A 22,613-nucleotide genomic window follows, 5' to 3' on the forward strand; every position below is an offset into this window, starting at 1 on the left:
GCTTTTATGTCCAACGTGCTGTATGCCTGCAGGTAAGAAAAGCTGGGAGTGCAGTCCCTCTGCTTTGGTTGCTGTGTCTCTTTGGGAGTTATTTTGGAGGGGAAATTTGGTTTGAAGGGGACCTTCAAAGGCCACCCTGTCTTCCGTGGGCAGGGGCACCTTCCACTCTCATCCCCGGTTGGATGCTGCAGGTCCCATCCAGCCTGGCCTGGAACACTTGCAGGGATCCAGGGGCAGGCTCAGCTTCCCTGTGCGGTGTGCTCTAATAGCTCTCCATTGGCATGGTGAAAAATTTTGTCAGTCTGTTTTGTTCGAGGATGGGAAGCAGGACCGGGGTGAAAATTGCGTTCTCTGAGTTGCAGAGGGAAATAATTCTCCTTTGAAGTCAAATGGGTTTTGCACGAGCCTCGTCTGCCTTATGTTTGAATTGCTTTCTGTTCTCGGCAGTTGTTTTAAATTAAACTTTTATTTTGTGTCTCCCCCCTCAGCATCCTGTCCGAGACAAAGCTACCTTTCTTTCCTCGTGGGAATGGACCGGCCGGGCTTTGGCAATCTGTCCCCTCGAAAGACAAAGTGACCTCTTGCAGCAGGGGAAGACTGAAGCAAGGGGTGCCAGGAAGAACTGGATTCCCTGGAGAATAAAAGCTGGAAGTATGGCCCCGAAAGTCCCCAGCCCCGGGTGGTCAGTGGTCTGACTTGCACGGCCCGGTGGCCTTGGCCAGGAGCGGTCCTGCGGGAAGCACCTTTGCCCAGGCTGTAATTTTAATTTCCACTGGGTGCTGGCAAAGCCCCCCTGGGGGTGAGCCCCAGTGCCTGGCAGGAGCGGAGCGGGCTTGCGGGGAGGTGTTCACCCGGTCAGCGTCAGGAACCATCCTAACTGAGGCCTCGGTGAGTGCTTTTTGTGTGACTGGAGAGTGAAGCTGTGTGAATGACCTGGCTATTGCTCAGTGTACTCCTAATTAAAGTGCCTTTTACTCCGTGTTCCCAGGCTGCCTCTTTCCCTTCGGTCGCCGTGGACACTGTGCCGGACACCTCTGGCAGGACTAACCCTGTGGCTTTTATGTCCAACGTGCTGTATGCCTGCAGGTAAGAAAAGCTGGGAGTGCAGTCCCTCTGCTTTGGTTGCTGTGTCTCTTGGGAGTTATTTTGGAGGGGAATGAGAGAGCGATTTGGTTTGAAGGGGACCTTCAAAGGCCACCCTGCCTTGCGTGGGCAGGGGCACCTTCCACTCTCATCCCCGGTTGGATGCTGCAGGTCCCATCCAGCCTGGCCTGGAACACTTGCAGGGATCCAGGGGCAGCCTCGGCTTCCCTGTGCAGTGCTCTCTGATAGCTCTCCACTGGCATGGTGAAAAATGTTGTCAGCGTGTTTTGTTCGAGGATGGGAAGCAGGACCTGGGGGAAAATGCCATTCTGTTAGGTGCAGAGGGAAATAATTCTCCTTTGAAGTCAAATGTACTGGGTTTTGCACGAGCCTCGTCTGCCTTATGTTTGAATTGCTTTCTGTTCTCGGCAGTTGTTTTAAATTAAACTTTTATTTTGTGTCTCCCCCCTCAGCATCCTGTCCGAGACAAAGCTACCTTTCTTTCCTCGTGGGAATGGACCGGCCGGGCTTTGGCAATCTGTCCCCTCGAAAGACAAAGTGACCTCTTGCAGCAGGGGAAGACTGAAGCAAGGGGTGCCAGGAAGAACTGGAGTCTCTGGAGAATAAAAGCTGGAAGCGTGCCCCCGAAAGTCCCCAGCCCCGGGTGGTCAGTGGTCTGACTTGCACGGAGCGGTGGCCTTGGCCAGGAGCGGTCCTGCGGGAAGCACCTTTGCCCAGGCTGTAATTTTAATTTCCACTGGGTGCTGGCAAAGCCCCCCTGGGGGTGAGCCCCAGTGCCTGGCAGGAGCGGAGCGGGCTTGCGGGGCCCTCCTGGCAGGCGTTGTGTCTAAGGGAAGGGTAGGGGGGCCTTTGTCTGTCCCAGAGGAGCTTCAGTGTTCTTTGTTGCTCTCTGGAGGACTAAGAACTAAAAAAAATAAAAGCAAACGAGAAAGAAAAGAAAAGAAAATGAAATGAAAAATAAATAGAATAAAAAATTAAGGCAATAAAGAAGGAAAATGAAAGAAAAAAAATCAAAGCGAGCAAAGTAAAAAGGCCCTAATAAAATGCCAAGTGAATTGAAAGGGAAAACCAGGGCTTCTTGGGCACCCCGGGGTTTACTCCCCGCCCCGCCCCGCCCCGCCCCGTGACTTGGGGGTCCCCCCTAAAGTATGAGAAGGGGACCCGAAAAGGTGGTCGGGGGAAGGGCGGGGAGCCGAAAAGGCAGCGGAGGGGGTGCCGCGAAATGTGAGGGAGGGGCCGGGGCAAAGCGGGCGAGGCGCGCGCAGCGAGAGCGAGCGAAGGCGGGCGGTGTGGGGGGGGCAGGCAAGGTGGCGACGGCGGCGCCTGCGCAGTCGTAAGCGAGACGCCGGCGATCACGAGGTAAGTGAGGGCGGGCGGGCGAGGGCAAGCGGCGACGCATGCGCAGTGGCTCCTGTGCCGCTGCAGCGCTCCCCGCTCGACTTGAGGGCCGGCTCCGGCGGCACGGCGGGAGCTGCGGTCTCCCGTCTCTCCCGGGGTGTGCGCGGGGGGAATAAGGTGAAGATTTTTGGGGCGAAAGCGCAGAAATTAGCGAGGGTCGTTGTCCGGGTAAAGCGGGGCACCGGAAGTAGAGAGCGACCGGGCTGTTTTGGAGGGCGCACCACCCGGACCGGAAGTGCTGCGAGGCCGTACACAAAGATGGCGGCGCCATGACCGGAAGTCCTCCAAGGCCGTACACAAAGATGGCGGCCCCGGCCCGGAAGTCGCCCCGAGGCCACACTCAAGAGGGCGCCGCCAAAACCGGAACTTAGCCCGGCCACACTCAAGATGGCGGCGAGAGGCCCCCTCGCCTCAGAGAGGCGTTTTTCCTGGTGCCTGACCTCCGCTCCGCCCCGGACCCCCGCCCCGCGCCCGCAGCGCCGTCTCGCCGCGCCGCTTCCCGCTGTGGGGACGGGGCGGGGCGCTCGGCGGCGCCGGGCGCGGGCGGCGGGTTCGCGGGCGGCGGCAGGCACCGGCGCCGGCAGCCCCCTCTCGGCGACGCGGCGCGCCGCGCAGGCGCAGGATCCCAGGTGGTCGCCGCCCTCCCGCCCGCCCGCCCCGCTCCGCTCCGCTCCGCTCCGCTCCGCTCCCGCCGTGCCCCGGAGATGCTGTCGGGGCTGCGCCGCCGCCTCCCCCCCCCGGAAGCGACCCACGGCGGCGGATCCGACGTCGGGCTCTGCAGGAGATCGTCGCCGGGGTAAGCGGGGGCCCGGCGGGGGGGCGGCGGCCGCTCTTCTGCCTCTCCCGCGGCCAGCGGGGCCTGCAGGCAGGGGAAGCGACAGGCAGGTTTCTCGCCTCTGCGGAGACACTCGCACCTGCGTGCCGCCGCCAGGAGAAGGGGCGGCGAGAGCGGCAGGCGGCAGGGCCGGGCTCGGATGTGCCCTGGCATCGCACCCCCCCCGCGGGGAGGCTCTGTGCCGCCTCAGGGACAGAGGAAGCGGATCTTGCAGGACCCCTTTGTTCGCTCGTTGAGCTCGCAAGAGACACAAGGGGCATGAAATCCCAGGGCAGCTGCGCCTGCCGGAGGGGTTGCAGGGAGAAGCAGCTGGGGGGGGGGGTTTGCTCTCTGCCCCTTTGCCACCTTCCCCTCGCTTCCCTGGGACTGCAGGGAATCCCAGCTCCCCTTGGCTTCTCCGGGGGCCTCGCGGCAGGGTTTCGAAGTGTGGCCCTGAGATTTTCTGGCCTTGGAACTGATGGCTGTTTCGGGGCACGTCTCCCCGGGCAGTGTGTCTTTTAACGCTTGCCGGGGCAGGAGAATTACGGCGGAAGAAAGCAAAGAAAGCCCAGAGCCTGGAGTAGGCAGGCCCGGGCCTCTGGCGAGCCCAGGCCTTGCTGCTCGGTGCCGATTGTGCCCGGGGCTTCTTCCTCACCGTTGGGGTCCAAATGAGAGGGGAGCAAGAGGCAGAACAGCCCGCTGCTGCTGCTGCTGCTGCTGCTGCTGCTGGGGCTGAACTGTCTGCAGTGCCCGGGGGCCGGGCAGGACTTGGCCCCGATGCCTGCATTGCTCTGCAGCGGCCAGGGAGGGGTCCCAAAAGTCATCCCCCCGCCTGCTGTGCTGCACAGCAGGGGCTGGCTAGGCCGGTTCCCGGCCGGGGGAGGCCGTGCTGGGGTTGAGGGGCTGCTGCTCTCTGGGCCTCTCGGGGTTTGCCTTGGAATCCCAAAGCCTGGGCCTGCGCGGGGGGGAGGAGGCAAAGGGGACTGTAAATTGGTCTGCTGGGGAGTGTTTTGGGGCCGAGTTCATGCTCTTGGCTTGTTGTGTGTCAATTCCCAGCCTCGGTCAGGGCTTCGCGGGGAGCGTTGCTGCTGCCGCTGCCGCCGCCGCCGGGAGAGAGAAGTCCTTTGGGAAGCCGGGATAAAAACAGCAACTCTGTGAATTGCCCAGCTTTTCCTAGGGAAGGGCAGGTTTTAGGGAAGAAAGGCCCGTCCTCGCGAAAGGCGCCGCGGGTCTCGCAAGGGGGGGGCCGCGCGGCTGCAGTGCCGTTCCCGGCCGTGTCCGCCAGGCGGCGACTGCGAGGCGGCGCCCGGCGGTCGGGGCGGGCTGGGAAGCGGAGAGCTGGAGTGTTTTGGCACTGCCGGGCTTCTCCGAGCTTCAGTCCGGAGTCGGAGCTTTTTGTGGGACTGCACAGCGAAGCTGCCTGTGGGAATGACCCGGCTGTTGCTCGGTGTACTCCTAACGACAGTGTCTTTTACTCCGTGTTCCCAGGCTGCCTCTTTTCCTTCGGTCGCCGTGGACACTGTGCCGGACGCCTCTGGCAGGACTAACTACCGTGGCTTTTACGTCCAGCGTGCTGTGCTGTGAACCTGCAGGTAAGAAAAGCTGGGAGTGCAGTCCCTCTGCTTTGATTGCTGTGTCTCTTTGGGAGTTGTTTCGGAGGGGAATGAGAGAGCGATTTGGTTTGAAGGGGACCTTCAAAGGCCACCCTGTCTTCCGTGGGCAGGGGCACCTTCCACTCTCATCCCCGGTTGGATGCTGCAGGTCCCATCCAGCCTGGCCTGGAACACTTGCAGGGATCCAGAGGCAGGCTCAGCTTCCCTGTGCGGTGTGCTCTAATAGCTCTCCACTGGCATGGTGAAAAATGTTGTCAGTGTGTTTTCTTCGAGGATGGGAAGCAGGACCGGGATGAAAATTGCGTTCTCTGAGTTGCAGACGGAAATAATTCTCCTTTGAAGTCAAATGTACTGGGTTTTGCACGAGCCTCGTCTGCCTTATGTTTGAATTGCTTTCTGTTCTCGGCAGTTGTTTTAAATTAAACTTTTATTTTGTGTCTCCCCCCTCAGCATCCTGTCCGAGACAAAGCTACCTTTCTTTCCTTGTGGGAATGGACCGGCCGGGCTTTGGCAATCTGGCCCCTGGAAAGACAAAGTGACCTCTTCCAACAGGGGAAGACTGAAGCAAGGGGTGCCAGGAAGAACTGGAGTCTCTGGAGAATAAAAGCTGGAAGTATGGCCCCGAAAGTCCCCAGCCCCAGGTGATCAGTGGTCTGACTTGCACGGAGCGGTGGCCTTGGCCAGGAGCGGTCCTACCGGCCTGTACTTTTAATTTCCTGCCCAGGCTGTAATTTTAATTTCCACTGGGTGCTGGCAAAGCCCCCCTGGGGGTGAGCCCCAGTGCCTGGCAGGAGCGGAGCGGGCTTGCGGGGAGGTGTTCACCCGGTCAGCGTCAGGAACCATCCTAACTGAGGCCTCGGTGAGTGCTTTTTGTGTGACTGGAGAGTGAAGCTGTGTGAATGACCTGGCTATTGCTCAGTGTACTCCTAATTAAAGTGCCTTTTACTCCGTGTTCCCAGGCTGCCTCTTTCCCTTCGGTCGCCGTGGACACTGTGCCGGACACCTCTGGCAGGACTAACCCTGTGGCTTTTATGTCCAACGTGCTGTATGCCTGCAGGTAAGAAAAGCTGGGAGTGCAGTCCCTCTGCTTTGGTTGCTGTGTCTCTTGGGAGTTATTTTGGAGGGGAATGAGAGAGCGATTTGGTTTGAAGGGGACCTTCAAAGGCCACCCTGCCTTGCGTGGGCAGGGGCACCTTCCACTCTCATCCCCGGTTGGATGCTGCAGGTCCCATCCAGCCTGGCCTGGAACACTTGCAGGGATCCAGGGGCAGCCTCGGCTTCCCTGTGCAGTGCTCTCTGATAGCTCTCCACTGGCATGGTGAAAAATGTTGTCAGCGTGTTTTGTTCGAGGATGGGAAGCAGGACCTGGGGGAAAATGCCATTCTGTTAGGTGCAGAGGGAAATAATTCTCCTTTGAAGTCAAATGGGTTTTGCACGAGCCTCGTCTGCCTTATGTTTGAATTGCTTTCTGTTCTCGGCAGTTGTTTTAAATTAAACTTTTATTTTGTGTCTCCCCCCTCAGCATCCTGTCCGAGACAAAGCTACCTTTCTTTCCTCGTGGGAATGGACCGGCCGGGCTTTGGCAGTCTGTCCCCTCGAAAGGCAAAGTGACCTCTTGCAGCAGGGGAAGACTGAAGCAAGGGGTGCCAGGAAGAACTGGAGTCCCTGGAGAATAAAAGCTGGAAGTATGGCCCCGAAAGTCCCCAGCCCCGGGTGGTCAGTGGTCTGACTTGCACGGAGCGGTGGCCTTGGCCAGGAGCGGTCCTGCCGGCCTGTACTTTTAATTTCCTGCCCAGGCTGTAATTTTAATTTCCACTGGGTGCTGGCAGAGCCCCCCTGGGGGTGAGCCCCAGTGCCTGGCAGGAGCGGAGCGGGCTTGCAGGGAGGTGTTCAGCCGGTCAGCGTCAGGAACCATCCTAACTGAGGCCTCGGTGAGTGCTTTTTGTGTGACTGGAGAGTGAAGCTGTGTGAATGACCTGGCTATTGCTCAGTGTACTCCTAATTAAAGTGCCTTTTACACCGTGTTCCCAGGCTGCCTCTTTCCCTTCGGTCGCCGTGTGTGTGCCGGACACCTCTGGCAGGACTAACCCTGTGGCTTTTATGTCCAACGTGCTGTATGCCTGCAGGTAAGAAAAGCTGGGAGTGCAGTCCCTCTGCTTTGGTTGCTGTGTCTCTTTGGGAGTTATTTTGGAGGGGAAATTTGGTTTGAAGGGGACCTTCAAAGGCCACCCTGTCTTCCGTGGGCAGGGGCACCTTCCACTCTCATCCCTGGTTGGATGCTGCAGGTCCCATCCAGCTTGGCCTGGAACACTTGCAGGGATCCAGGGGCAGGCTCAGCTTCCCTGTGCGGTGTGCTCTAATAGCTCTCCACTGGCATGGTGAAAAATGTCGTCAGCGTGTTTTGTTCGAGGATGGGAAGCAGGACCTGGGGGAAAATGCCATTCTGTTAGGTGCAGAGGGAAATAATTCTCCTTTGAAGTCAAATGTACTGGGTTTTGCACGAGCCTCGTCTGCCTTATGTTTGAATTGCTTTCTGTTCTCGGCAGTTGTTTTAAATTAAACTTTTATTTTGTGTCTCCCCCCTCAGCATCCTGTCCGAGACAAAGCTACCTTTCTTTCCTCGTGGGAATGGACCGGCCGGGCTTTGGCAATCTGTCCCCTCGAAAGACAAAGTGACCTCTTGCAGCAGGGGAAGACTGAAGCAAGGGGTGCCAGGAAGAACTGGAGTCTCTGGAGAATAAAAGCTGGAAGCGTGCCCCCGAAAGTCCCCAGCCCCGGGTGGTCAGTGGTCTGACTTGCACGGAGCGGTGGCCTTGGCCAGGAGCGGTCCTGCGGGAAGCACCTTTGCCCAGGCTGTAATTTTAATTTCCACTGGGTGCTGGCAAAGCCCCCCTGGGGGTGAGCCCCAGTGCCTGGCAGGAGCGGAGCGGGCTTGCGGGGAGGTGTTCACCCGGTCAGCGTCAGGAACCATCCTAACTGAGGCCTCGGTGAGTGCTTTTTGTGTGACTGGACAGTGAAGCTGTGTGAATGACCTGGCTATTGCTCAGTGTACTCCTAATTAAAGTGCCTTTTACTCCGTGTTCCCAGGCTGCCCCTTTCCCTTCGGTCGCCGTGTGTGTGCCGGACACCTCTGGCAGGACTAACCCTGTGGCTTTTATGTCCAACGTGCTGTATGCCTGCAGGTAAGAAAAGCTGGGAGTGCAGTCCCTCTGCTTTGGTTGCTGTGTCTCTTTGGGAGTTATTTTGGAGGGGAAATTTGGTTTGAAGGGGACCTTCAAAGGCCACCCTGCCTTGCGTGGGCAGGGGCACCTTCCACTCTCATCCCCGGTTGGATGCTGCAGGTCCCATCCAGCCTGGCCTGGAACACTTGCAGGGATCCAGGGGCAGCCTCGGCTTCCCTGTGCAGTGCTCTCTGATAGCTCTCCACTGGCATGGTGAAAAATGTTGTCAGCGTGTTTTGTTCGAGGATGGGAAGCAGGACCTGGGGGAAAATGCCATTCTGTTAGGTGCAGAGGGAAATAATTCTCCTTTGAAGTCAAATGGGTTTTGCACGAGCCTCGTCTGCCTTATGTTTGAATTGCTTTCTGTTCTCGGCAGTTGTTTTAAATTAAACTTTTATTTTGTGTCTCCCCCCTCAGCATCCTGTCCGAGACAAAGCTACCTTTCTTACCTCGTGGGAATGGACCGGCCGGGCTTTGGCAATCTGTCCCCTCGAAAGACTAAAGTGACCTCTTGCAGCAGGGGAAGACTGAAGCAAGGGGTGCCAGGAAGAACTGGAGTCTCTGGAGAATAAAAGCTGGAAGCGTGCCCCCGAAAGTCCCCAGCCCCGGGTGGTCAGTGGTCTGACTTGCACGGAGCGGTGGCCTTGGCCAGGAGCGGTCCTGCCGTCCTGTAATTTGAATTTCCTGCCCAGGCTGTAATTTTAATTTCCACTGGGTGCTGGCAAAGCCCCCCTGGGGGTGAGCCCCAGTGCCTGGCAGGAGCGGAGCGGGCTTGCGGGGCCCTCCTGGCAGGCGTTGTGTCTAAGGGAAGGGTAGGGGGGCCTTTGTCTGTCCCAGAGGAGCTTCAGTGTTCTTTGTTGCTCTCTGGAGGACTAAGAACTAAAAAAAATAAAAGCAAACGAGAAAGAAAAGAAAAGAAAATGAAATGAAAAATAAATAGAATAAAAAATTAAGGCAATAAAGAAGGAAAATGAAAGAAAAAAAATCAAAGCGAGCAAAGTAAAAAGGCCCTAATAAAATGCCAAGTGAATTGAAAGGGAAAACCAGGGCTTCTTGGGCACCCCGGGGTTTACTCCCCGCCCCGCCCCGCCCCGCCCCGTGACTTGGGGGTCCCCCCTAAAGTATGAGAAGGGGACCCGAAAAGGTGGTCGGGGGAAGGGCGGGGAGCCGAAAAGGCAGCGGAGGGGGTGCCGCGAAATGTGAGGGAGGGGCCGGGGCAAAGCGGGCGAGGCGCGCGCAGCGAGAGCGAGCGAAGGCGGACGGTGTGGGGGGGGCAGGCAAGGTGGCGACGGCGGCGCCTGCGCAGTCGTAAGCGAGACGCCGGCGATCACGAGGTAAGTGAGGGCGGGCGGGCGAGGGCAAGCGGCGACGCATGCGCAGTGGCTCCTGTGCCGCTGCAGCGCTCCCCGCTCGACTTGAGGGCCGGCTCCGGCGGCACGGCGGGAGCTGCGGTCTCCCGTCTCTCCCGGGGTGTGCGCGGGGGGAATAACGTGAAGATTTTTGGGGCGAAAGCGCAGAAATTAGCGAGGGTCGTTGTCCGGGTAAAGCGGGGCACCGGAAGTAGAGAGCGACCGGGCTGTTTTGGAGGGCGCACCACCCGGACCGGAAGTGCTGCGAGGCCGTTCACAAAGATGGCGGCGCCATGACCGGAAGTCCTCCAAGGCCGTACACAAAGATGGCGGCCCCGGCCCGGAAGTCGCCCCGAGGCCACACTCAAGAGGGCGCCGCCAGGACCGGAACTTAGCCCGGCCACACTCAAGATGGCGGCGAGAGGCCCCCTCGCCTCAGAGAGGCGTTTTTCCTGGTGCCTGACCTCCGCTCCGCCCCGGACCCCCGCCCCGCGCCCGCAGCGCCGTCTCGCCGCGCCGCTTCCCGCTGTGGGGACGGGGCGGGGCGCTCGGCGGCGCCGGGCGCGGGCGGCGGGTTCGCGGGCGGCGGCAGGCACCGGCGCCGGCAGCCCCCTCTCGGCGACGCGGCGCGCCGCGCAGGCGCAGGATCCCAGGTGGTCGCCGCCCTCCCGCCCGCCCGCCCCGCTCCGCTCCGCTCCGCTCCGCTCCGCTCCCGCCGTGCCCCGGAGATGCTGTCGGGGCTGCGCCGCCGCCTCCCCCCCCCGGAAGCGACCCACGGCGGCGGATCCGACGTCGGGCTCTGCAGGAGATCGTCGCCGGGGTAAGCGGGGGCCCGGCGGGGGGGCGGCGGCCGCTCTTCTGCCTCTCCCGCGGCCAGCGGGGCCTGCAGGCAGGGGAAGCGACAGGCAGGTTTCTCGCCTCTGCGGAGACACTCGCACCTGCGTGCCGCCGCCAGGAGAAGGGGCGGCGAGAGCGGCAGGCGGCAGGGCCGGGCTCGGATGTGCCCTGGCATCGCACCCCCCCCGCGGGGAGGCTCTGTGCCGCCTCAGGGACAGAGGAAGCGGATCTTGCAGGACCCCTTTGTTCGCTCGTTGAGCTCGCAAGAGACACAAGGGGCATGAAATCCCAGGGCAGCTGCGCCTGCCGGAGGGGTTGCAGGGAGAAGCAGCTGGGGGGGGGGGGGTTTGCTCTCTGCCCCTTTGCCACCTTCCCCTCGCTTCCCTGGGACTGCAGGGAATCCCAGCTCCCCTTGGCTTCTCCGGGGGCCTCGCGGCAGGGTTTCGAAGTGTGGCCCTGAGATTTTCTGGCCTTGGAACTGATGGCTGTTTCGGGGCACGTCTCCCCGGGCAGTGTGTCTTTTAACGCTTGCCGGGGCAGGAGAATTACGGCGGAAGAAAGCAAAGAAAGCCCAGAGCCTGGAGTAGGCAGGCCCGGGCCTCTGGCGAGCCCAGGCCTTGCTGCTCGGTGCCGATTGTGCCCGGGGCTTCTTCCTCACCGTTGGGGTCCAAATGAGAGGGGAGCAAGAGGCAGAACAGCCCGCTGCTGCTGCTGCTGCTGCTGCTGGGGCTGAACTGTCTGCAGTGCCCGGGGGCCGGGCAGGACTTGGCCCCGATGCCTGCATTGCTCTGCAGCGGCCAGGGAGGGGTCCCAAAAGTCATCCCCCCGCCTGCTGTGCTGCACAGCAGGGGCTGGCTAGGCCGGTTCCCGGCCGGGGGAGCCCGGGGGAGGCCGTGCTGGGGCTGAGGGGCTGCTGCTCTCTGGGCCTCTCGGGGTTTGCCTTGGAATCCCAAAGCCTGGGCCTGCGCGGGGGGGAGGAGGCAAAGGGGACTGTAAATTGGTCTGCTGGGGAGTGTTTTGGGGCCGAGTTCATGCTCTTGGCTTGTTGTGTGTCAATTCCCAGCCTCGGTCAGGGCTTCGCGGGGAGCGTTGCTGCTGCTGCTGCCGCTGCCGCCGCCGCCGGGAGAGAGAAGTCCTTTGGGAAGCCGGGATAAAAACAGCAACTCTGTGAATTGCCCAGCTTTTCCTAGGGAAGGGCAGGTTTTAGGGAAGAAAGGCCCGTCCTCGCGAAAGGCGCCGCGGGTCTCGCAAGGGGGGGGCCGCGCGGCTGCAGTGCCGTTCCCGGCCGTGTCCGCCAGGCGGCGACTGCGAGGCGGCGCCCGGCGGTCGGGGCGGGCTGGGAAGCGGAGAGCTGGAGTGTTTTGGCACTGCCGGGCTTCTCCGAGCTTCAATCCGGAGTGGGAGCTTTTTGTGGGACTGCACAGCGAAGCTGCCTGTGGGAATGACCCGGCTGTTGCTCGGTGTACTCCTAACGACAGTGTCTTTTACTCCGTGTTCCCAGGCTGCCTCTTTTCCTTCGGTCGCCGTGGACACTGTGCCGGACGCCTCTGGCAGGACTAACTACCGTGGCTTTTACGTCCAGCGTGCTGTGCTGTGAACCTGCAGGTAAGAAAAGCTGGGAGTGCAGTCCCTCTGCTTTGATTGCTGTGTCTCTTTGGGAGTTGTTTCGGAGGGGAATGAGAGAGCGATTTGGTTTGAAGGGGACCTTCAAAGGCCACCCTGTCTTCCGTGGGCAGGGGCACCTTCCACTCTCATCCCCGGTTGGATGCTGCAGGTCCCATCCAGCCTGGCCTGGAACACTTGCAGGGATCCAGGGGCAGGCTCGGCTTCCCTGTGCAGTGTGCTCTAATAGCTCTCCATTGGCATGGTGAAAAATGTTGTCAGTGTGTTTTGTTCGAGGATGGGAAGCAGGACCGGGGTGAAAATTGCGTTCTCTGAGTTGCAGACGGAAATAATTCTCCTTTGAAGTCAAATGTACTGGGTTTTGCACGAGCCTCGTCTGCCTTATGTTTGAATTGCTTTCTGTTCTCGGCAGTTGTTTTAAATTAAACTTTTATTTTGTGTCTCCCCCCTCAGCATCCTGTCCGAGACAAAGCTACCTTTCTTTCCTCGTGGGAATGGACCGGCCGGGCTTTGGCAATCTGTCCCCTCAAAAGACAAAGTGACCTCTTGCAGCAGGGGAAGACTGAAGCAAGGGGTGCCAGGAAGAACTGGAGTCTCTGGAGAATAAAAGCTTGAAGTATGGCCCTGAAAGTTCCCAGCCCCGGGTGGTCAGTGGTCTGACTTGCACAGACCGGTGGCCTTGGCCAGGAGTGGTCCTGCGGGAAGCACCTTTGCCCAGGCTGTAATTTTAATTTCCACTGGGTGCTGGCAAAGCCCCCCTGGGGGTGAGCCCCAGTGCCTGGCAGGAGCGGAGCGGGCTTGCAGGGAGGTGTTCACCCGGTCAGCGTCAGGAACCATCCTAACTGAGGCCTCGGTGAGTGCTTTTTGTGTGACTGGACAGTGAAGCTGTGTGAATGACCTGGCTATTGCTCAGTGTACTCCTAATTAAAGTGCCTTTTACTCCGTGTTCCCAGGCTGCCTCTTTCCCTTCGGTCGCCGTGGACACTGTGCTGGACACCTCTGGCAGGACTAACCCTGTGGCTTTTATGTCCAACGTGCTGTATGCCTGCAGGTAAGAAAAGCTGGGAGTGCAGTCCCTCTGCTTTGGTTGTTGTGTCTCTTGGGAGTTATTTTGGAGGGGAATGAGAGAGCGATTTGGTTTGAAGGGGACCTTCAAAGGCCACCCTGCCTTGCGTGGGCAGGGGCACCTTCCACTCTCATCCCCGGTTGGATGCTGCAGGTCCCATCCAGCCTGGCCTGGAACACTTGCAGGGATCCAGGGGCAGGCTCGGCTTCCCTGTGCAGTGCTCTCTAATAGCTCTCCACTGGCATGGTGAAAAATGTTGTCAGTGTGTTTTGTTCGAGGATGGGAAGCAGGACCTTGGGGAAAATGCCATTCTGTTAGGTGCAGAAGGGAAGTAATTCTCCTTTGAAGTCAAATGGGTTTTGCACGAGCCTCGTCTGCCTTATGTTTGAATTGCTTTCTGTTCTCGGCAGTTGTTTTAAATTAAACTTTTATTTTGTGTCTCCCCCCTCAGCATCCTGTCCGAGACAAAGCTACCTTTCTTTCCTCGTGGGAATGGACCGGCCGGGCTTTGGCAATCTGTCCCCTCGAAAGACAAAGTGACCTCTTGCAGCAGGGGAAGACTGAAGCAAGGGGTGCCAGGAAGAACTGGAGTCCCTGGAGAATAAAAGCTGGAAGTATGGCCCCGAAAGTCCCCAGCCCCGGGTGGTCAGTGGTCTGACTTGCACGGACCGGTGGCCTTGGCCAGGAGTGGTCCTGCGGGAAGCACCTTTGCCCAGGCTGTAATTTTAATTTCCACTGGGTGCTGGCAAAGCCCCCCTGGGGGTGAGCCCCAGTGCCTGGCAGGAGCGGAGCGGGCTTGCGGGGAGGTGTTCACCCGGTCAGCGTCAGGAACCATCCTAACTGAGGCCTCGGTGAGTGCTTTTTGTGTGACTGGACAGTGAAGCTGTGTGAATGACCTGGCTATTGCTCAGTGTACTCCTAATTAAAGTGCCTTTTACTCCGTGTTCCCAGGCTGCCTCTTTGCCTTCGGTCGCCGTGGACACTGTGCCGGACACCTCTGGCAGGACTAACCCTGTGGCTTTTATGTCCAACGTGCTGTATGCCTGCAGGTAAGAAAAGCTGGGAGTGCAGTCCCTCTGCTTTGATTGCTGTGTCTCTTTGGGAGTTATTTTGGAGGGGAAATTTGGTTTGAAGGGGACCTTCAAAGGCCACCCTGCCTTCCGTGGGCAGGGGCACCTTCCACTCTCATCCCCGGTTGGATGCTGCAGGTCCCATCCAGCCTGGCCTGGAACACTTGCAGGGATCCAGGGGCAGCCTCGGCTTCCCTGTGCAGTTCTCTCTGATAGCTCTCCACTGGCATGGTGAAAAATGTTGTCAGCGTGTTTTGTTCGAGGATGGGAAGCAGGACCTGGGGGAAAATGCCATTCTGTTAGGTGCAGAGGGAAGTAATTCTCCTTTGAAGTCAAATGGGTTTTGCACGAGCCTCGTCTGCCTTATGTTTGAATTGCTTTCTGTTCTCGGCAGTTGTTTTAAATTAAACTTTTATTTTGTGTCTCCCCCCTCAGCATCCTGTCCGAGACAAAGCTGCCTTTCTTTCCTCGTGGGAATGGACCGGCCGGGCTTTGGCAATCTGTCCCCTCGAAAGACTAAAGTGACCTCTTGCAGCAGGGGAAGACTGAAGCAAGGGGTGCCAGGAAGAACTGGAGTCTCTGGAGAATAAAAGCTGGAAGCGTGCCCCCGAAAGTCCCCAGCCCCGGGTGGTCAGTGGTCTGATTTGCACGGAGCGGTGGCCTTGGCCAGGAGCGGTCCTGCCGTCCTGTACTTTTAATTTCCTGCCCAGGCTGTAATTTTAATTTCCACTGGGTGCTGGCAAAGCTCCCCTGGGGGTGAGCCCCAGTGCCTGGCAGGAGCGGAGCGGGCTTGCGGGGCCCTCCTGGCAGGCGTTGTGTCTAAGGGAAGGGTAGGGGGGCCTTTGTCTGTCCCAGAGGAGCTTCAGTGTTCTTTGTTGCTCTCTGGAGGACTAAGAACTAAAAAAAATAAAAGCAAACGAGAAAGAAAAGAAAAGAAAATGAAATGAAAAATAAATAGAATAAAAAATGAAGGCAATAAAGAAGGAAAATGAAAGAAAAAAAATCAAAGCGAGCAAAGTAAAAAGGCCCTAATAAAATGCCAAGTGAAATGAAAGGGAAAACCAGGGCTTCTTGGGCACCCCGGGGTTTACTCCCCTCCCCGCCCCGCCCCGCCCCGTGACTTGGGGGTCCCCCCTAAAGTATGAGAAGGGGACCCGAAAAGGTGGTCGGGGGAAGGGCGGGGAGCCGAAAAGGCAGCGGAGGGGGTGCCGCGAAATGTGAGGGAGGGGCCGGGGCAAAGCGGGCGAGGCGCGCGCAGCGAGAGCGAGCGAAGGCGGGCGGTGTGGGGGGGGGCAGGCAAGGTGGCGACGGCGGCGCCTGCGCAGTCGTAAGCGAGACGCCGGCGATCACGAGGTAAGTGAGGGCGGGCGGGCGAGGGCAAGCGGCGACGCATGCGCAGTGGCTCCTGTGCCGCTGCAGCGCTCCCCGCTCGACTTGAGGGCCGGCTCCGGCGGCACGGCGGGAGCTGCGGTCTCCCGTCTCTCCCGGGGTGTGCGCGGGGGGAATAACGTGAAGATTTTTGGGGCGAAAGCGCAGAAATTAGCGAGGGTCGTTGTCCGGGTAAAGCGGGGCACCGGAAGTAGAGAGCGACCGGGCTGTTTTGGAGGGCGCACCACCCGGACCGGAAGTGCTGCGAGGCCGTACACAAAGATGGCGGCGCCATGACCGGAAGTCCTCCAAGGCCGTACACAAAGATGGCGGCCCCGGCCCGGAAGTCGCCCCGAGGCCACACTCAAGAGGGCGCCGCCAGGACCGGAACTTAGCCCGGCCACACTCAAGATGGCGGCAAGAGGCCCCCTCGCCTCAGAGAGGCGTTTTTTCCTGGTGCCTGACCTCCGCTCCGCCCCGGACCCCCCGCCCCGCGCCCGCAGCGCCGTCTCGCCGCGCCGCTTCCCGCTGTGGGGACGGGGCGGGGCGCTCGGCGGCGCCGGGCGCGGGCGGCGGGTTCGCGGGCGGCGGCAGGCACCGGCGCCGGCAGCCCCCTCTCGGCGACGCGGCGCGCCGCGCAGGCGCAGGACCCCAGGTGGTCGCCGCCCTCCCGCCCGCCCGCCCCGCTCCGCTCCGCTCCGCTCCCGCCGTGCCCCGGAGATGCTGTCGGGGCTGCGCCGCCGCCTCCCCCCCCCGGAAGCGACCCACGGCGGCGGATCCGACGTCGGGCTCTGCAGGAGATCGTCGCCGGGGTAAGCGGGGGCCCGGCGGGGGGGCGGCGGCCGCTCTTCTGCCTCTCCCGCGGCCAGCGGGGCCTGCAGGCAGGGGAAGCGACAGGCAGGTTTCTCCCCTCTGCGGAGACACTCGCACCTGCGTGCCGCCGCCAGGAGAAGGGGCGGCGAGAGCGGCAGGCGGCAGGGCCGGGCTCGGATGTGCCCTGGCATCGCACCCCCCCCGCGGGGAGGCTCTGTGCCGCCTCAGGGACAGAGGAAGCGGATCTTGCAGGACCCCTTTGTTCGCTCGTTGAGCTCGCAAGAGACACAAGGGGCATGAAATCCCAGGGCAGCTGCGCCTGCCGGAGGGGTTGCAGGGAGAAGCAGCTGGGGGGGGGGGGGTTTGCTCTCTGCCCCTTTGCCACCTTCCCCTCGCTTCCCTGGGACTGCAGGGAATCCCAGCTCCCCTTGGCTTCTCCGGGGGCCTCGCGGCAGGGTTTCGAAGTGTGGCCCTGAGATTTTCTGGCCTTGGAACTGATGGCTGTTTCGGGGCACGTCTCCCCGGGCAGTGTGTCTTTTAACGCTTGCCGGGGCAGGAGAATTACGGCGGAAGAAAGCAAAGAAAGCCCAGAGCCTGGAGTAGGCAGGCCCGGGCCTCTGGCGAGCCCAGGCCTTGCTGCTCGGTGCCGATTGTGCCCGGGGCTTCTTCCTCACCGTTGGGGTCCAAATGAGAGGGGAGCAAGAGGCAGAACAGCCCGCTGCTGCTGCTGCTGCTGGGGCTGAACTGTCTGCAGTGCCCGGGGGCCGGGCAGGACTTGGCCCCGATGCCTGCATTGCTCTGCAGCGGCCAGGGAGGGGTCCCAAAAGTCATCCCCCCGCCTGCTGTGCTGCACAGCAGGGGCTGGCTAGGCCGGTTCCCGGCCGGGGGAGCCCGGGGGAGGCCGTGCTGGGGCTGAGGGGCTGCTGCTCTCTGGGCCTCTCGGGGTTTGCCTTGGAATCCCAAAGCCTGGGCCTGCGCGGGGGGGAGGAGGCAAAGGGGACTGTAAATTGGTCTGTTGGGGAGTGTTTTGGGGCCGAGTTCATGCTCTTGGCTTGTTGTGTGTCAATTGCCAGCCTCGGTCAGGGCTTCGCGGGGAGCGTTGCTGCTGCCGCTGCCGCTGCCGCTGCCGCCGGGAGAGAGAAGTCCTTTGGGAAGCCGGGATAAAAACAGCAACTCTGTGAATTGCCCAGCTTTTCCTAGGGAAGGGCAGGTTTTAGGGAAGAAAGGCCCGTCCTCGCGAAAGGCGCCGCGGGTCTCGCAAGGGGGGGGCCGCGCGGCTGCAGTGCCGTTCCCGGCCCTGTCCGCCAGGCGGCGACTGCGAGGCGGCGCCCGGCGGTCGGGGCGGGCTGGGAAGCGGAGAGCTGGAGTGTTTTGGCACTGCCGGGCTTCTCCGAGCTTCAGTCCGGAGTCGGAGCTTTTTGTGGGACTGCACAGCGAAGCTGCCTGTGGGAATGACCCGGCTGTTGCTCGGTGTACTCCTAACGACAGTGTCTTTTACTCTGTGTTCCCAGGCTGCCTCTTTCCCTTCGGTCGCCGTGGACACTGTGCCGGACGCCTCTGGCAGGACTAACTACCGTGGCTTTTACGTCCAGCGTGCTGTGCTGTGAACCTGCAGGTAAGAAAAGCTGGGAGTGCAGTCCCTCTGCTTTGATTGCTGTGTCTCTTTGGGAGTTGTTTCGGAGGGGAATGAGAGAGCGATTTGGTTTGAAGGGGACCTTCAAAGGCCACCCTGTCTTCCGTGGGCAGGGGCACCTTCCACTCTCATCCCCGGTTGGATGCTGCAGGTCCCATCCCTTCCACTGGGGGCAAAGGGCCAGGTGAGCGTGGGATCCCTGAGCTGTGGGGTTGGGCTGTGCTGAGTGGGGCAGGTTGGTCCCTGTTGGTGAGCCTGAGCCTTGGCTTGGGGTTTCAGTAGCCCGGGGGGCCGAGCTGCGGGGTGTTTGCAGCTCTGCCAGGGCTGGAGCTGACACAGCGCTGGGGGAGAGCCTGGAGCTGGGCTGGGCCGGGGGACAGACGCAGGGGAGCTGGGGGAGGGTTTGGGACTCCCTGGGGGGAAAGGAGGGATGGATGGGCTGGATGGAGCCACAGGCCTGTGCTCCTGGGAACACACTTGTCCAGGGCGCTGGGATCCGGGTCAAACTCCAGTTCCCCTCGTGTCCAGGGATGCAGGGTCTGAGGGATTGGATTTCCCTGGGGGTTGCAGGAGACCAGGAGTGAGAGGAAACATGGTGCCAGAGCAGGCTGTGTTTCCCTGTGAGGACAGAGAGCCTGTGGGCTGAGGTGAGATTGCTGTGAGTGTTGGGATGAGCATTCCAGGGAACGGGGAGCTTGGAATTCCAGGTGCTGATGGAACCATTGCCTTAGGTGTGTTTAGTTTGTGTCTGTGGGAGCTGGGATTCGGGCTGGAGAGCTGTTGCTGGGAACAAAGGGTGGAGAAAACCTGCTCCACGGATGTGTAAGGAAGGATGGAGTAGCAGGGAAGGGGAGTATTTCTATACAGTATCAATATTCTCCATGTGGGATGGAGCAGCGATGGGGGTGGTTCGGTTTGGCCTGGGCCGGTCAGGATCCACCATAAACAACCCACCAGACCCTGAACCCTCACTGGACATGTCCAGCCCCTCAGCAGAAACCCAAGTCCTTCATTAACTGTTACAGAGGAAAAATGATTGGTAATTGCTTCTGATCTGTGGAGAATCTCCTTTGGAATGATCAAGCAGAGAGCGTACCAAGGCAAGCAGAGCATTTCGTTTGGCTCTTTTTTTTTTTCTGGTTTGTCATTTTCTGTTTGGCTTCAGTGTATTTTGTGTGCTCCTGTTCAGGAGGCAGTGTATTTTTACCTTGAAATTCAGGGTGATTTTGTTTGTTTGTTTAGGGTTTTTTTCTTTCCCAGTTGAATCAGGCCTAGTCCGATGTTGTCCTACAGGACTGCTTTGGTGCTGGGTCAGAGAGAGAGAAGGGGAATGACTTTTCATTCTCTTCCAAGCAGAAGTGGGAGGTTGTCTTGCCCCTCCCCAAAGCACTGCAGGCACATGGGAGTAGCTCCTTGCTGGCCCACCCAGTTCTCTGAGAAACACCTGTGGGGGAGAGGTTTAAGTCTTAATGACAATGCTTTGGTCTCTTGGTGGCAAAGAGTGGGTCCTACAGTTCCAGCCTGATGAGGGAGAACAGGAACCTCTGTTCTTCGTGCAAACCTTCTGTTGCTCCTTGTGCAGTCTTTTCTTTCCGTTGTATGTGTTACTGTCCAGAATCTCTCTAAGGAAAGCTGTTAGAAATTTAGAGGTAGGACTGGGATTTGGGTCTGTTCCCTACAAACTGCTGCAAAGCCTGAAGGACCGGGCTGATGACTGTTCTTAACAAAGGGGGTTTATTAATATTCTGTCAGATTTCCCTCAGCTCTGGGCAGGACAGGCAAGGGTTCGGGTCGGGAATTGTGCAAGCAAGACCTGTTATTTCTCCTGTGCGTGTGTCAGTTTGGCAGGGCTGGGACAAGGAGGACTCGTGCGGGCACCTCCAGAGACAGCGGGAACGGGAGCGTGCTGCAGAGAAGGAAAGTTCCAGGGGGTGGGTGCTGAGAAATTTGTCCTTCCCTTGCCCTGTGCTCTGCACTTAGCAATGGGTCAAGTGCAGAAGTTTCCTGGGGACCCTGGAAAATGATGCCGGGTCTGCCAAGAAAAGTGGGGCCAAAGGAGCAGGACCTGGGTCTGCGAGCGTGGGAGAAACAAGGGCCGGGTCATCCTCTGCTTCCAGGAGGGAGGGCAGCAGGAAAGGCCACGGACTAAAGCACTGAAGTGCCGTTCCCCAGGGAGCCCCTGCCCAGCACTGAACTTGCTTGTGCACTTGCTGTCCCTTTCCCAGCGGAGCCGAAGCGTCGGGTGCGGGTGCCGGGGGGATGGAGCTGCCAAGGACAAACTGGGAGGGTGTTTGCGAAGGAAGGGGGGAGAAGGAGCTCTTGATGTGCTTTTTTTACTTCTTCATCCCACAGAATTGCCACGAGAGGAAATACTTCAGAGGGGCTTCCCTCCAGATAAGCCCTGAATATGCCAGGAGGTTTCAGCCGGGAGAAAGGAGCTGTGGAAGAAAAGCAGCCTAAAAATAGCCAGCGGGGATCATCAGGTTTTCCAGCCAAGAAAAACAAGGACGGAGATGAGGGAATTGGGTTCCAATTCCTAATGATTTGGTGGGTGTAGGAATGATTTCTGTGTGTTTTCCAGTCCCTTTTGATTCCTGGGAAGATTTTAAAATGATGGCTTTAGCAATCAACTAAATTGGAGATGTTGTTTTTGAGAGGAAATGATGCCAAATAAATGCAGAGAGAGAGCGTGGAATCATCTGGGGATCCTGGAGTGGTTTGGGTTGGAAAGGATCTCAGGGATCATCTCCTTCCATCCCCTGCCACAGGCAGGGACACCTTCTAATAGACATCCAGCCTGGCCTTGGCCACTTGCAGGGATGGGGCAGCCACAGCTTCTCTGTGCCAGGCCACCTCCCCACCCTCCCAGGGAAGAATGTCTCCCTTATGTGCAATCTTTCCCTTTCTTCTCTGCGGGAAGTGGGCTGGGACAAGGGAATTGGCTCCCACGAGGCCGAGGATCAGAGCGGGCTCTGCACAGGGGACGACTTCCACTTCCGAACGGGGAAGGGCACCTTCGTCCCCACCCCCGGCACGGGGACGGAGTAACATCTGCCTGCAGCTGGCTGGAGTTCCCCTTGGCTCTGGGCTCTCTGCCCACGGGCCGGGGATCATGGCCAGAGTCCTTCAAACCTGGGGCACAGTGGCCTTCACAGCATCCCTGCAGCCCGGCCAGGGCAGGCTGCTGCCCATTGGCCCCTGATCACAGGTGGATGTAGAAGTGATGGTGTTTAGGGAATGTTGATTGTATTTCCCTGACTTTAGCAACGTGGTCATTAAAAAGAGAAAAATAACAAGTCTATGGAAATGCCCTGCACGTGGGAGCTTGCAGCGCTCGGGATTAAACTTGGCTCTCTAATGTTAAAACTGTGGGCGAGGGGCGGTGGCCGAGCAGGGCCAACGGCGGTGCCGGACGGGGCCGGCCCGGGGGTCCCTTCCCCGCGGGGTCGCAGCCGCGGGACCCGCCCCCGCCCCGCGCGGCCCCTCCCGGCGCGCCCCGCCCGGCGTTGGGGGCTGCGGCCGCTCCCGGCGCTGCCGAGGCTGCCGGGGAGGGACCGGCCTGTGCCGGGGGCACGGGGTTCGTTCCTTGGGTTCGAGGGCGGCAGCGGGAGCGGCGCTGCGGGGCGGGACGGGCGGGAGGGGCCGGGGGAGGGCGGGGAAGCCGCGGCGGGGCCCGGGGGCTGCAGCTCTCTGGCTTCCCGACTGGCTTTGCAGACATTTGCCACCTTCAGAGGAGGCACAAATCCCCGCGGAGCTGAGCAAGGGGTGCGGGGAGCGCAGGGAGCTGGGGCGGGGCTGTGACCAGGGCAGGGTGTGCGCAGTGCCCCAAACCCGCACCCAAAACCAGCCGGAACAGCCCCAGAGCCCAGAGCGAAGCGCGGGGGGATCGCGCCGGCCCCGCCCCTCGACCCGCCCAGGCCCCGCCCCCCGGCTCGCGCCGGCCCCGCCGCTCGGCCCCGCCCTGCCCGCCCCCAAGAACGCCGCCGTCCCCGCTGCCCGCCTCGCTCCCCTTGTCCCGGGAGAGCTCCCGGCCGGGCCGTGACCGCGGAGCTCCCACCGCCCTTCCCCGGCCCCAGCAGCGCCCGCCGGGGCTGCGGCGGCGGCGGGAGCCGCGCTGAGGGAACGGGGGCGGGGCCGCGCTGAGCGGGCGGGGCGGGGCCGCAGGGCCAGGCGGGCTGGGATTGGGCGGAGGCGCTCGAGTGCTGATTGGGCAGCGCTGCCGGCCCGCGGTATAAAGGGCCGGCGGGGCAGGTGCGGTCGGTTGTGTGTGAGGGCTGAGGGTGGGGTCCCGCTGCTGCCCGGGCTGCGGAGGGGAGAGCGCCTTGGCCGCTGGGTTTGTGGACAGGGGGAGCCGGGGGGCGTTTAGGGGCGCCTTGTGCTGGGCAGCGGGGGCCGGGTAAGCCCCTTACCTGCCAGGTGACCCCGGGGGGAGCCGTGGCCGGGCTGCGGGGCTGGTGCTCTCTGGGTGTCTCAGGTTTTGCCTTAGGATCCCAAACCCTTTCCCCGTGCAGGGTTATGAGGCAAAGACTGCTTTAATTTGGTTTTTTTGTGCTGCGTTAATGCTTTTTACTCGTTCTGTGTCCATTTGCAGCCTCTCTCGTGGTTTCCCCTGGGGCAGAGGCGAGTTGTGCTTCCTGCGGGGAGAGAGAAGGGCCTTGGGAAGCTGCTCCATGAGCCACAGCTGTGCCGAGCCCGGGAGTCTGT

General features: G+C 60.5%; 3 long non-coding RNA genes across 5 annotated transcripts; all 3 read left to right on the plus strand.

Annotated features, from left to right (window-relative positions):
* Window positions 1-497: 497 nt before the first annotated feature.
* On the plus strand, window positions 498-2,091 carry LOC135408356 (uncharacterized). Its single transcript, XR_010427525.1, has 3 exons — window positions 498-888; window positions 989-1,086; window positions 1,557-2,091. It is a non-coding gene; the product is annotated as an uncharacterized LOC135408356 (long non-coding RNA).
* Window positions 2,092-12,415: 10,324 nt separating this feature from the next.
* LOC135408355 (uncharacterized) lies at window positions 12,416-13,871 on the plus strand. The gene is made up of 3 exons (XR_010427524.1): window positions 12,416-12,812; window positions 12,913-13,010; window positions 13,477-13,871. It is a non-coding gene; the product is annotated as an uncharacterized LOC135408355 (long non-coding RNA).
* Window positions 13,872-13,992: 121 nt separating this feature from the next.
* LOC135408354 (uncharacterized) lies at window positions 13,993-21,205 on the plus strand. Of its 3 annotated transcripts, none has more exons than XR_010427522.1 (3): window positions 13,993-14,074; window positions 18,935-19,840; window positions 20,262-21,205. It is a non-coding gene; the product is annotated as an uncharacterized LOC135408354 (long non-coding RNA). The 3 variants fall into 3 exon arrangements; XR_010427523.1 differs by lacking the exon at window positions 13,993-14,074 and adding an exon at window positions 17,797-17,891; XR_010427521.1 differs by lacking the exon at window positions 13,993-14,074 and adding an exon at window positions 18,212-18,556.
* Window positions 21,206-22,613: the final 1,408 nt, after the last annotated feature.

Source organism: Pseudopipra pipra, unplaced genomic scaffold (genome assembly GCF_036250125.1).
Source record: "Pseudopipra pipra isolate bDixPip1 unplaced genomic scaffold, bDixPip1.hap1 HAP1_SCAFFOLD_364, whole genome shotgun sequence".
Taxonomy (NCBI): domain Eukaryota; kingdom Metazoa; phylum Chordata; class Aves; order Passeriformes; family Pipridae; genus Pseudopipra; species Pseudopipra pipra.